The sequence below is a fragment of the Protopterus annectens genome, chromosome 3.part1, assembly GCF_019279795.1.
Source record: "Protopterus annectens isolate FY-2018-M chromosome 3.part1, PAN1.0, whole genome shotgun sequence".
Taxonomy (NCBI): Eukaryota; Metazoa; Chordata; order Ceratodontiformes; family Protopteridae; genus Protopterus; species Protopterus annectens.
In genome coordinates, this window is record NC_056732.1 from 1,637,324,113 (window position 1) to 1,637,339,546 (window position 15,434).

A 15,434-nucleotide genomic window follows, 5' to 3' on the forward strand; every position below is an offset into this window, starting at 1 on the left:
GTGACTGAAGAGAACAGGGTCCTGGGTTCATAACCTGCAAAGCCTGGTTATTTTTTCTTGCCCAGAATGGCAGCTGATGCATACTGAGTGATCAAGGCACTTTTGAGCACTTGTACGCAGGTTTGCGTGGCATTGCACAAGGGTAAGCAATGCTAACCTCCAGTTACATATGCTTACAGAGAGTTAGCTTCAATCTTGCTTCACCTGTGTGTGCATTGCTTACCCCAGTGCAAACGGCCTTAAACCTGCTTACTAGTGCTTAAGAGTGCTTACTACCGCTTACTAGTGCTACATTTTAGACAGTAATAGTGTAATGGGTCTTAGGGAGGAGGAAATTTGAAAAAATGTATGGAGTTAAAATTCATTAAACAGTTTACCTTCCATTTGTATCTGTGATACTGTATGGGTCACGTGATTATCTGTGGACTTTGCAACATTATGACACTGACTCCTCACATCTAAATTAAATGCAGTATTGCAGTTCAGAAATATATGTTATTTATCAGGTTATGTAATAGAAATATTTATCATAACAAGTGATTTGGAAGGGAAAATGGAATGCGCTGCAGTGTGACTCGAACCGGGAATGACTGCTTGTAAGGCGACTGCTCTGCCAACTACACTACTGCTGTAATGCTTCATTTGCATACATCTTGCTTTTTATCCTCTTTCTGCTATTTAACCTGTACTAACCATAGCTGAGTGATGGGCAAACCCACACACCTACAGTTAAACTCCGTCCATTTTATTAAAAAAAAAACTTTTATTTTTGTTCTTCGGTATTGCTTTTATACATGTGGGGGGATGTCGCTGGGGATATACATACATCTAAGAGCAGTCTCACTCAGTGTTTACTATCATTATGCAGTCCTTCATTGCAGGGGCATGTATATTGTGAGAGCTCTGCTCTCAGACGCACCCCCTGCACTCATCCACACTCCGAGTAGGATTAGGAGCTCAGGCAGAGTGCCTTCATTAATATGCATGGTGCACTGCCATCAGGATTTTAAACGGCCGATTCCATGCATGACTTCATGCACGGAAGGACAATGAATTTGGGGGACTGTTGTTTAATTTGTGCAACTTTATGCTGCTAAACATTGTCACTGTAGCAATTACATGCAATTTCACTGTGAAAGGGCTGATTTAAATTCACAGAGATTATTTTTTTATTTCTGGTGAAAGTTTGTTCTGTAGAGCTGGGCCCAATTTTGTAAACACTCATTCTCCTATGACTGTTTCCAAAGGGGGACAATAAAGTGTGATCACATGTTTTTGACTGTTTATTGGAGAATAAGTCTGTTGATTGAGGGGGAGTTTCCTCTTAAGTGGAGGGCAGTAGCTATCAGTTAGAACCTTGAATATCAAGGTGCCTATTAGATAAGTTGATAGGTGGTCAGTTTAGTGGTTGAGAAGTTAGTAGTGGTAAGTGATACTGTCTGCAATTAGTGCAAACCTTCATATTTTGTTTTCTGCTATCTGAAGCCTATAGGTATTGTAGTTTGAATGGAAAACAATACATGATGGTCTATATTCCAGTTTGGGAAGAATTACATTTTTGCATAGAGCTATGCAGGCAGCTGGGGAGAGGAGATTAATTGTTTTGTAGAATAGTTTTAGTATACTAGGACTTTGGTAACTATATTATCAATGTGAAATTCAAGTAGGGCTCAAGTGTGAGGCCTATATATATTTGTATTCAGATACAATGGGAGTAAAGTTATTTTAGTTATCTGTTATTTTTAAGCAAGGTAATTATGAAAGCTTATTATTTATTTGTTTCATGATCAGGTGGGTGGATATGTTGGTGGATCCATTAGAGAATTTTCATCGATAGCAAAGATTGCAATGTAAAATAAGCAATAAAGGAAACAGAAACAAAATAGATGCCAGTTTTTTCACTGCTGAACTGGGAAACTGAAATATCATGGTTGCCATAAAAATTTTATGTTTGTTCTTCTTATTTATTTAGATTCACTGCTCTAGTGCTTCCATTTTCTATGCAAACATTATTTGCTGCAGTGAATCTTACAGTAACACAATCTGCACAATGGAATGTACCTGCTGCTACCTTTTGGAGCTCATTTCGGGGCTCAGAGCACAGACAGACAACACACCCACTCTTAAAGTTACTGGTTTCTGACAACTAAGGGGAGTAATTCAACATTATTATTAGTTTGTGCAACTCTTGTCTGTTCCTTTTGGAGTCAGGTTCCAGAAGAGGAAGAAAAATCAGAAACTTAGAAATCTTGCTCCTGTGAAATGGGTAGGGTATAGCTTTAGTACTAACAATATTACATTTGATTAAAGGGAAACAAGGAGTGCTAAACAATATAGTACAGATTATCAACATGGCTGCTGAATATGATACATTAAGTACAACTGTATTGTGGGTGGGCAAATTTGCGTACATTAGAAGTGCAATTTTGTCTGTGAATAAAACAGGTGAATTCTTTCAACTATAAGAAGTGTCTGTCACACAGCGTGAAAAACATCTCCTGATCTGCTTACAGAGATACAGCTTTTAGCCCTCTGCACTTTAAGTGCAATAGAACAACAGTGGCAAACCTCTTGAATATTGTACCTTTTGTTTGCTGTGCTACTGTCTATACAGGCATGAAAAGAAACATGATCAAATGGGGAACAGAATTGCTTATTATGGAACAGGACTCTTTGAAGACATCATTTCATACAGTGCACACCCATTGTCTATAATTATATAGTACATGAACTGTAAACAACATGGTTTACATATCCTTTAGAGACTAAAACAAATATTTTCATTAAGCTAAGTTGACACACTAAAGGAACTCAGCTACTAGCTTCCTCAAAGAATCTTGTCATCCCTTATGTTGTTCGTGCTGCACAAATCCCTGGCGTAAGACAGTAAAAGAAAACTGTTTAGATTCTACACTAAAGAACACTTCTCTAACTTTACATTATAGGTGAAGCCACAAACTAATTGGCTCTGTAATGTGGTATATTTGATCTCAGCTTTAACTAAAATCATTGCTAATACCAGGATGCATTTACAAAACTGCTGTTTGTACTTATTTATTTAAGAACGTTTTCCTTTATGGTCCTCTATTTTTGACATACCTTAGGGTTTGACCAAAAATTAAGTGGTCTGACCCATTTTACTGTATTAACTATAAATTGTCTATCATTTCAGATAATTTCACAGCCCGTATTAGTATGTCCCATTCAAAGCATCTCTCATTCGTAAATCACCATCATCCTGTTTACAATGTTTCATTTAATTCAGACTGCACTATAACCTGTTCAATTCTGTTCGTCAGGTTTAGTATTTATTTATTTGGTTTTATTTTATCATATATAACAGTAGTGATCTAATCGTTTCAGCTAGTAGCTCATTGGCAGCTATATTTCAAAGTAAGTTTGTGAGCTATAAAATCAGACTTCACCTTTGCATCATCAGGCGATTTCAGGCCAAGCTATATTTTTAAAGAAAGGATATGAATAAAAAAGACTAACAGAAGTATGTACTCCCTTCCCAAGGCAAGAAGATTTCTGACAAATGATATCTGAGTGTGCTCAGCCTGTGTGGTACAGATCCGTTCTCCTTGCTGTAACTAAATTTCCAGTGTGTATTCATTCCACATGCTTTACAATAATGCCCTTATTACTATTTCCTAAATAGGACATAACAGGTCTTTTCAAGGCATCCGCCACCATTTCAAGGAGGAACATTTTACTTTTCCCCTCAACCACCCACTACCCCCTCAGTTTTGAAGAGGAACTCCTCTCATTTCTCATCACCCCTGATAGTTATTCATAACAGTATTTATGTATTTGATGAGATACATTTCTAATGTCACTTCTAAGATTTTTTTATCTTAGGTATTTCCTTTTTACAACTACTGTGCCATCCTGTTCATCTGTCACTGTACCTTGCCATTGTTAACATTTATACAAAACCATGACCCCCAGGACTTTTGTAATATTTCAGACAGGTATTCATCAGTGGTTTGCACAGTAGTTTCAATACCTCATTTCTTCTGAAAAAAAAAATCCACGTTTACAATCTTCTAACATGGCCTTGACGTTTTCTAGAGCCTGCTCACACTGTGTGGCCAGTCTGAGGTAGTCTGTGAATGTATTCTTTAGTCATGTTTCTAGTAACTCAAGGCTGTCATGTGTGAATTTCACTTCATCATCTGCTGTACAGCAGTTGTTTTTGATAATGTTAATCATATATTTTTTTCCTTGATGTTCTTTTTCACTTTTTATTTGGCTGAACTTCAGTTAAAAAAATCAGAACTAGCAAGTTTTTCAAAATTCCTCTTTCTATTTCTATTTTTTTTTTTTTGTTAAGCTTACATATCATCTTTTTTTCTTACTGATTCTGATGGCCTGTACAACCACACATATTTTATTTTGTTTATGCTCTGTTATTTATTTAGCAGTTTGGTTGTTAGCCACAACCTAGTAAAGACAATTGTAAATGAATGAATGACATCAGACGTACAATTTGAAGTATTGTTTAAAAGAAATGAGTTGAAGTAAGGCACTGAGTTGAAGTAAGGCACTGCAGTGGTCTATGAGAAGAGGGTTATGCAATAGTGGGATAACAAGAAAAAGTAACTATTTGGCTTATCAGAACTAAGACTGCTTGTTTGATTGCAGGTGACTCCATGACAATGACAAAGCTTCCAGTCTGCTCCAACAATAAAGCAATAGACGCTGTTTTGATGTGTTTCGAGTTTCTGTATGTTTCTGGAAGAGGTGGAGCTAAAAATCAGTAGGAGGTTCTCAGGAGCGGGCAATAACATTGCCTACTGGAAGTTTGCCCTGTAAGGTTATAAGGTTACAGATGCTATGACTTGGAAGGAGAAGTGACATAATTTTATCGTTCATGTTATGGATGTAAGTGGATTAAGCCGGGCCTAAAAATATTTTACAAACTGCACTACTTTCAAAGGACCATCACTTGGACTGGTGAGGTTCCAATTGCTGTTGCATATGTTAAGGAACTGGAAAACATTGTACTGGTTTTGTCAAGACTAATTTTGAGCTCCTGTGCCCTGACACATTTGAGGCAGGAGTGGGCTAGGAGGTAGATTAGTAGCAGGCACCGACTCAGTGAAATGGGTATTAAATAGTCTAAGGTGAACCACTTGATTCTGAAAATTATGATCATATCTCCACGCAAGATGGTGTTTTGTGCCCTTTTGGGACAGGATGTGGGGATTAATGCAGATGGAAATAGGAATGATCCAAGGAAAGATCCTTGATAGGTACTAGGCAATTAAGAAAGAAAAGACTGTGATGGAAGACAGTTTTGAAGAATCTACTGTACAAATAATTAGACACCAGTTTAGAAGATGAAATAAAGTCTTCATTCAGTATGAATACAAATTTTAAAAACAGTTCAGGAGTTTGAGCAGCAAACAGCAAATAAATTACTTTAATTGTCTTTTGAGTAGACTTACTGTAATCCAAAACTGAATCTTACATCAAGTCCAATGTGGTAGCCACAAAAAGACACCAGCTGTTGTTACATTCCCATGCAAATGGAATATGTTTTAAATCCACCAACGATGAAAGGAAATCCACCAATGAATGATCCAATGTCCATTAAAACAAAACTTTATTATTAACACCACCAAAAAATAAAATAAAGTAAAGCATGAGTGCTGGTTTAGTGCTTTCGCCCTAATAAAACATTTGGACTTCTTCCTCAGAACCTGCTATCTTTTAGCTTTCACCCATTTTTATACCCTATAGTTAATAAAACTTAGTTAAATAATCATTTCATGGTCTGTTGTTTCTTAAAGGTATATTACACAATGTGCATAAACTGCATAAATGAATTAATACAAAAAAATAAAAATGCAACAATGTATGTGAATATGTATATAAGTGACCAAGTAATATTTTACAAAGCACTTCTTTGTCACTGTGTAATAAAAGCTCCTAAAAGCACTTGAAAACAATGTACTACAACAAAACTTATAAATAAAGTAAATAAAACTCCTGGTGTCACCAGGCAGTCTCCCATCCAAGAACTAACCAGGGATGACACTGCTTAGTTTCCAAAGTCAGCCATTTCAGAATAGTGTGGTTACAAGTGCATATTTTGAAAATGTATTCTTAAATTAATTATTTGTGTTAAAAATCCAAAACTTTTGAAACAATAATCTTATAAATCTAAAAAAATAAAATTAATATATTTTTTTATAAAAGTTTCATCATGATTGGAAAAATTTAAATAAAGACTTCATGAATTTTTTTTTACAAGTGTCTGAACCATATTCAATACACTTAATATAACACTCCAAACAATTCTCATAAATCCAATACTTTTGTTTTTAACACAGGTATAAAAGAAAACTTTCTGGTTTAAAAGGCCATGTTTGTGCTTGTTTCCTGCCTTTCCTGTAACTAGTCTAGTCAAGATACAGATTTGCTGTATCCAGGACTGTTTGTAAGCTTCTGAGCGGTGCCAAAAAGTCTGCTCTACCATTTATGCCTTAGATCTGCTAGTTCTCTCCTCTCCTCCACTTTTACTAGCTTATTAGTCTAGCACTTTACCAGACTTCTTATAGCAATTATTGTAGTACACAAAAGTCCTACCAGCACTAAACGTTCTACAAGGAAACCGCTCCAGTACTTATTAATGCCCGCCCCTCCAGACATGTCTAATAATTCCCTGTGCTTTCTCCTATTAACCTGGTGAACTTGGGCATCCTGAGGCAATGTAGCAGCTGCCTCACGTACACTGAAAACCCTCTCCTCTTACCTCCTAACACTCAGACATGTGAGAGATGCACTTATATATCCAAATTGGAAGCCACGCACTCTCCAGCCAAGACTGGAATAGCTGGTCAACACTTGCACCACACGACATGGAACACATAGCTCTCCAGAACACACACCAGCACTGCCTTCACATAAAAACACAAACCACACACCCACCTTCATGGAGGCTCTCAATAAAAATCTAGCCAAACAGCAGAGGCCTCCAAGGCAGAAACACACTTGACCACCACAACTCAGCACTAAACACGAGACACATAACTCTCCTAAACAGTGTGCCACTCAACCAAAGCCCCTAAGGCAAAACAGCATGCCCAACACACTAGTCATAGGTGACTCGAAAGTGAGGCACACTGGTGTCCCACTCGCTAGGTTGAATAAGGAGAAAGTAACAGTCATCTGCCTGTCAGGTGCCAAGATCTGCCACATAATGCATGCACTCAGGTCCCTCAACAACAGGTACAAATATAACTCTGTCATTGTACATTACATATGGGTGTGAATGACCTGAGACGTACCTCCCTGGACTACATGAAAAGAAACATGGAGGAGCTCTCGGGTTATGTAGCCCAGGTGGGTATGAGCCTAGTCCTGATCAGCATCCTACCATCACCCAGAATGATACCACAGTACAAGCAGAAAATGACTGATTTCAACAATTGGCTAAGTTTCTGGTGTCATTCCAAGGGGATCCAGTATCTGTCTGCCTGGGATGACATGATTGACAGACCTCGATGCTTTGCCAGAGATGGCCTGTACCTTTCACCCCTGGGCTTCTGGATACTGGCCAAGGCTCTTGCCACCCCTATAGTGCCTTTTTTAGGCTGTGTTCCAAAGACCAAATTATCACCGTTACAGCCATAAACAAATGCAATCTGAGGGTCATGCTGCTCAGTGCTAGAAGTCTAAATCTCAAAATGCACTTGTTCGAAGCACTCCTTAAAACAGAGCTGCGTATATTTTTTTGGTTTTAGAGTTTGTACTGTTAGTTGTTGCTTAGATCTCTGTTGAAACTGTTTTGTCCCACCCTATTTTTGGTTTGTAGTTTAAATTTGGTGGCTTTTCCAGTTGCCCGCCCTACTGTAGATTTGATCTGGGACACTCCCCCAGTCCCATCTCTTTACCACATTCTACCTAATAAACTCTTTCTACACTTGTTTTTAGTCCTTTTTAATTTAAGTGCATTTTTTAAACTGTGTTTGGTCTAATATTGCTACATACTCAAGTGTGCTAGCTTGCACTGCATGTGAATTGTTTTTACTACTGTTTTTACTACTTTTCTGTAAAAAAAAAAAAAAATGTAAGCCTGTTTCCTACATTTCCTGTAACTAGTGCTCCAGATATAGATTTGCTGTATCCAGGACTGTATGTAAGCTTCTGAGCCCCCCCAAGCCTTCTTGTGTTGGAGGGAAGCCTTCTAGCTTATCAGTGGGAGTGGTAAGCACTAGGTAACCTGTCTACCACATAAGGAGTGGTTCTGGCCCAGAAATTGTAGTTATTGGCTGTTTGGGAAATCTCTTCCATCTCTCTCTCAACTTTCTGATTAGAAAGCCTGCATTTGCACTTGTTTCTGTCCTGTAACTCATCTAGTGCAGATACAGATTCTTAGTTTTAGCACTTAAATTTGCTTATCCATGCTCAGCACTTGTTCAGAACTTGTAAGCACTAAATAAGCTACTAATTACTATAGCACTCAATCTTCCTCATTACCTAGAGGAAAACAGTTTTTGTACTTACTTTTCTCACTTGCTTAGAGAAAACAGCTCTTGTACTCACTTTCCTCACTTATCTAGAGGAAAATAGTTTTTTATTCGGGCATGTCCAAGGGTCAGCTCCCAGTGTTCTCTCCTGTCTATCTGATGAATCTGGGCATCTTGAGGCAATGTAGAAATTGCCTAATGTACACAGACAACCCTCTCCTCCTACCACCCAACACTACAACCTGTGAGAGATGCACTTATCTAGCCAAACTGGAGGTAAAGCTCTCTCCAACCAAGACCGAACTTGACAGTCATGAGGAGAAGGTAAACATTTGTACCACACCACACTCATCACATAGTCTCACACAACCAAAATCCACACATAGTAACACAAAAACATTCGCGGAGGCTTTCAATAATAATCTGTCTAAACAACAGACACCTCCAAAGCAGAAACGCAAGCAGCCTCCATCCCCCAACACAACCCAAATGACACATAGCCCACAGACTCAGTGTGCCACTCAACCACAGCCAATAAGGCAAAACAGCGTACCCAACACACTAGTCATAGGTGACTCTATAGTCAGGCACACTGATGTCCCACTCACCAGGCTAAACAAGGAGAAGGTTACTGTCAGCTGCCTGTCAATTAATTAATTACACTCAATTAATAAAACTCAACTAAAATTTTTTTAAAGATAAAACATCATTAAATGAAACTTTGTCAATTACATTCTTTGTTCAAACCATTAGGTTGTAAAGTATTATACTTGATGATGAAAATAGATTCCTTTTTCCTAAGTAAATGCTTTAACATTTCTACATTTCCAAACTGCTGTAAAACCTGCTCCAAAACTGTTACTTTCAAGTTGATTATATCACCCAAATGTACTTTATTAAAGTGTTCTGCTATAGGACTTATGCTTTTATTTTTCTTAATATCGCTAATATGTTCTTTTATTCTCTCACTTAAACTTCTTTTAGTTTCACCTATGTAGTATTTATTGCATGAACATCCTATAGCATAAATAATCCCTTTACTAGTATATGTAAATGCTCCTTGTGTCTCAAATTTTTTTTGAAATTTTCAGAAATGTAGAAATGTTAAAGCATTTACTTAGGAAAAAGGAATCTATTTTCATCATCAAGTATAATACTTTACAACCTAATGGTTTGAACAAATAATGTAATTTCCAAAGTTTCATTTAATGATGTTTTATCTTTAAAAAAAATTTAGTTGAGTTTTATTAATTGAGTGTAATTAATTAATTGAAGGTAATTATGTGATGTTAATATATGAGGGAAGTCATAGAAGAGAAGATTTTACTCTGTAAAGGCTGATTGTGGCCGAGGCGCTAAGAGATTTTTACTTTGGAATAAAAAACGTTTAGTCAACAGAAGAACAAGATTCTACTGGTTCTTTTTTTTTTCGGATTGTGGTATATGACTCTGTCATTGTCCATGTTGGTGTGAATGACCTGAGACATACCTCCCTGGACTACATGAAAAGAGACATGGAAGAGCTCTCCGATTTTGTAGCCCAGGCAGGTATGACCCTAGCCCTGAGTAGCATTCTGCCATCGCCCCAAATGATACTGCAGTACAAGGACAAAATGATTGACTTCAACAGTTGGCTAAGATTCTGGTGTCATTCTAAGGGGATCCAGTATCTGTCTGCTTGGGATGACATGGTTAACAGACCACAATGCTTTGCCACAGATGGCCTGCACTTGTCGCCCCTGGGATTCCGGATACTGGCTAAGGCTCTTGCTGCCCCTATAGTGCCTTTTTTAGGCAAAGTTCAAATAACAAATTCACCACCGTAACAGGAACAGGCAAGCAAAAATTGAGGGTAATGCTACTCAATGCTAGAAGTCTAAATCTCAAAATGCACTCACTCGAGACACTCCTTAAAATGGAGAACATCGATATCTGTGCAGTGACTGAGACCTGGTTCAAGGCTTCAGAGAGCACCCCTGCACTACCAGGCTATAACTCATACCACACTTTTCGGCCATGTAACCTGGACCGAAACACCAAAGGCAGAGGTGTGTCCATATTCATTAAGGATATCCACACCTCCAGGCTAGTTGCTCTGCATAATGCATCCGAGGTTATCCAAGTGCAACTCACTCTGGGCAAAACTGCAGTCCAAATTGTAGCTTGCTACAGATCCCAACCATGCCCCAGGATTCCCACTCCTCTTTTCTTGATGTACTGGAAAATATTAGGGTTCAACCAAACACCCTAATAATGGGTGACTTCAACTACCCCACCATTAACTGGGAAAACTACTTGTGTACCAACTCCTTAGCTCAACGCTTTCTGGAATTCATAAACTCCAATGCCCTGGATCAACTTATCCACACCCCTACCAGGGGCAACAATATCCTAGACCTAGTCATTACCAACATGACTGACCGGTGTTCCACACCTGAAGTCAACTCCTCGTTGGTCCGATCCGCCCATAAGCTAATCACCCTTGATATCCACATCCCGCCCCCATCCCCCATTAAGGATCATGCTTCTTAAGACAGAAGTGGTGAACTTCATGACACTCATGCAGATGGACAATACAGTTACAACTGCTGAATCCTACACAAATGCACTCTATAAGCACTTACACGAGTGCATGGATCATGCTATCCCAAACAGAACCAAGGCGCTATCCTCCAAAAAAAGCAAGCCAATCTGTTGGTCCCCTGCCATAAACAAACTGTACAATAGAAGGAAGAAACTGTTGCAAAATAGAGTAAAATCCCGTGAGTGGAGGAGCTCCCTCTTCAGCCTCAGTAAGAAGCTGAGATCCCTTATAAGATCCTCCAAAGCTAGCTACGAAAACAAAATCGCCACTAATTCTATGGACAACCACAAAGCATTCTATAGCTATGTCAAGAATGTCGATGGCAACACCCAGATCTGCTCTGAGTTACAACACAAATGCACAAAAATTACAGAACCAACTGATATTGCCAACATCCTGGCAGATAGGTTCAGTGCTAACTTTACCCCCCCTCATCCCCTAAAGGGCCCATATCTATACAGGAAGAATGCAGAGTCCCTGTGATCACAGCTATGCAGGTAAAAGGTGCACTCTCTAAAGCCAAAAACACAGCATCCATGGGACCAGACAACATCCCAGGCTGCATTTTACACATCCATCAGAACAAACTGGCTCCCCACTTAAGCACCATGTTCAATAATATAATTGCATCAGGCTTTGTGCCCACTGAATGGCGCACAGCAACAATTATCCCACTCCACAAAGGGGGAGACACCACTGATCCCGGTAACTATCGACCTATTAGCCTGACGAGCCTGGACTGCAAGGCCATGGAACGTATCATCATGAAACTCATAAACAAAGACACTGGTAACCTCCAAACTCTGGATCCCACCCAGTTCGGGTTTGTGTAAGGCAGATCATGTCTCCTGAACCTGATCGAGTTCTTTGAGGAAGTCACCAAAGCCGTAGATGAGGGTAAGGTGGCTCACACAGCCTATCTTGACCTCGCCAAAGCTTTCAACACCATCCCCCATTCTGGAATTATAGCTAAACTTACTAAACTAGGTATAAATCCCTACGTTACAAGATGGGTTGCCAACTGGCTCACTGACAGAACCCACATTGTAAAAGTTGCAGACTCCAAATCTGACCTCAAAGCAGTGACAAGTGGAGTACCACAGGGTTCCATCCTGGGACCTCTCCTGTTTGGTATCTACTTCTCTGAAGTACAGGCTAACACAGAAGGCCTCTGGCTAATGAAGTTCACAGATGACTGCAATTTAGGAGCCATAGTCAAGTCTCCAAATGATGTGGACATTCTACAGAAAGGCCTCGCTGAGACAGATGCCTGGTGTCAGAGCCATGGCCTCAAGCTCAATGCCAAAAAGTGCAGTGTCATCCCCTTTGGTAAAAATTCTGTACCCATGAACTACCACATAGGCAGCAATCTACTTAACACCGAATGTGTGATAAGAGACCTTGGGACCCAGGTGGACAGTAGTCTCTCCTTTGATAGTCACATCACCACTGTAGTCAGGAAGTCCTTCTACGTGGCACACCTCATCATAAAAGGGTTCTCATCCAGGAAAAAAGAGGTCATTGTTCCCCTCTACTCGACACTCATTAGACCCATTATAGAGTACAATGCCCCTTTTGGAATGTACCTCACAAGACATCTGCAGCAGCTGGAAAGGCCACAGAAGTACCTCACAAAAAGGATTACTGGCCTCAGACAAATGCCCTACACTGACCACCTCAAAAAACTCCAGCTTTACTCTTTAGTATATCACCTACTCCGAGGTGATCTCTGCCTAACATATAAAGCTATGTCAAACCCAGAGCTGTTGGACATGCTACACCTAAAGAAATCCCAATCCCTCCGAGCTACATGCTCTAGGGACCTAAACCTTGTCACCACAATAAACAGGACATGCTGGAGGGATAGATTCCTGTCCTAGAGACTTCCCATACTCTAGAACAGGCTACCCATCTATGTCAAACAAAGTTCTTCATTAGCACTCTTCAAGAAAAATCTTGATGAGTGGATGGGAAATAGGAAATACATCTCGGGGATCACTTCTGTGCCTCTGCTCGACAGTGGCACAGGAAAATAACTTTCTTGGGTGGCGTAAGCCAGGGAACCTTGTTGGCCAGGCTTATGTAGGCCCTTGGGCCGATAGCCTAGTACCTACCTATGAACCTATGAACCTATGAGAACATCAGCATTTGTACTCTAACAGATACCTGGTTCAAAGTAGCAGAAAGCACCACTGCACTACCAGGCTATAACTCATGCCTCACTTTTTGGCCCCAGAACTTGGACCAAAGCTCCAAAGGTGCTGATGTTTCCATAGTCATAAAGGATGCACACATCTCCAGACTGGCAGCCCAACATAAAGGATCAGAGATACTTCAGAAGCAGCTAACATTGGGTAAGACAGCAATTCAGGTTGTAGCCTGCTATAGGTTTCCAACTATGTCGCAAGACTCACACTCCACATTCCTAAGAACCCTGGAGAATATTAGAGTCCAGCCTAACACTCTCATACTGGGTGACTTCAATTACCCCTCCATTAACTGGGAAAACTACTCATGTACCAATACACTTGCCCAACGTTTCCTGGAATTCATTAATTCCAATGCCCTGGACAAGCTCATTCTTATGCCCACTAGAGGTAGAAACATCCTTGACCTGGTCATTACTAACATGGGCGACCATTGCTCTACACCAATAGTCAATTCCTCCCTTGTTAGATCTGACTAAAAACTAATCACCTTGGAAATCAACATCTCTCCCACCCCACCCCCCTGCAAAGGTAACCATCATGAAAAACTTCTCGAAAGCTAACTTTGGGCTCCTAAAACCAAGGGTGGCTAACTTCACGACAGCCATGCAAATGGAGAATAGTTGCATGTCTGCCAAATCATACAGCAATGCACTGTACAAACACGTACACAAATGCATGGATCTCACCAGACCCAATAGAACCAAGATGCTCTCCTCCAAAAAAGGAAGCCAATCTGGTGGTCCCCTGCCATAAACAAAGTCTACAACAGAAGGAAGAAACTGATCCACAATAAGTTGAAGTCCCAAGACTGGAAAAACTCCCTTATCAGACTCAACAAAAAGTTGAGATCCCTCATCAAATCATCTAAAGCTAGCTATGAAAACAGAATTGCAGCAGATAGTACAGACAACCACAAGGCCTTCTATAGTTATGTAAAGAATCTCCACGGCAATACCTAGATTTGTTCTGAGCTACTGTACAATGGTACCTCCTATACCGAGCCGACATATTCAGTGTCAACTTTACCCCTCTTCCCTCCCAAAGGACCAATCACAATGCCAGTAGATTGCCAGGCACCCAGTATTACTGCTGCACAGGTAAAAACAACACTGTCCAAGGCCAAGAATACAGCTTCTATAGGATGTGATAATATCTCTGGCTGTGTTCTACATGAACTACAGAGTGAACTGGCACCACACCTGTGTGCCCTGTTCAATCACAGCCTCACCTCAAGCTTTGTCCCTACTGAATGGAACAGTACTACAGTCATCCTTTTCTACAAAGGATGAGTGACTACAGACACTGAGAACTATCGCCCCATTAGCCTGAAGAGTCTGATATGCAAAGCTATGGAACACATCATCATGGACCTAATAAACAAGGATATAGGAATCTCCAAATTCTGGATCCCACACAGTTTGGTTTTGTGAAGGGTAGATCATGCCTGCTCAACCTGGTCGGCTTGATTGAGTCAGTCACCAGAGCTATGGATGAAAGCAAGGAGGTTCATACAGCCTACCTTGATTCTCCACTCAGGAATCCAAGAAAAACTCACTAAGCTAGGCATCAACCCCTATATCACTAGGTGGGTTGCAAACTGGTTCACAGATAGAACCCACAGTGTGAAAGTAGCTGACTCCAAGCCAGACTGGCAACCAGTCATGAGTGGAGTCCCACAGGGTTCAGTCATGGGCCCTCTCCTGTTTGGTTTCTACTTCTCTGAAGTCCAGCCCAACACAAAGGTAATCTGGCTGATAAAGTTTGCAGATGATTGCAAGTTGGGAGCTATTATTAACTCCCCAAGTATGTTGACATCCTGCAGAATGGCCTCACTGAGGCCAACGACCGGTGTCAGAACCATGGCCTTAAGCTCAATGCCAAAAAATGTGTCGTCATCCCCTTTGGGAGAAACTTGATTCCCATGAATTTCCACATCAATGGTAGTCCACTGAACACAGAAGGTGTTATAAGAGATCTGGGAACACAGGTTGACAGCAACCTCTCTTTTGACCACCACATTCCCACTGTGGTCAGAAAGTCCTTCTATGTGGCAAATATCATTACTAAGGGTTTTACATCCAGGAAGAAAGAGGTCATTATCTCCATCTACTCTTCCCTCATTAGGCCAGTCATTGAGTACAATGCCCCATTTGGCATGTA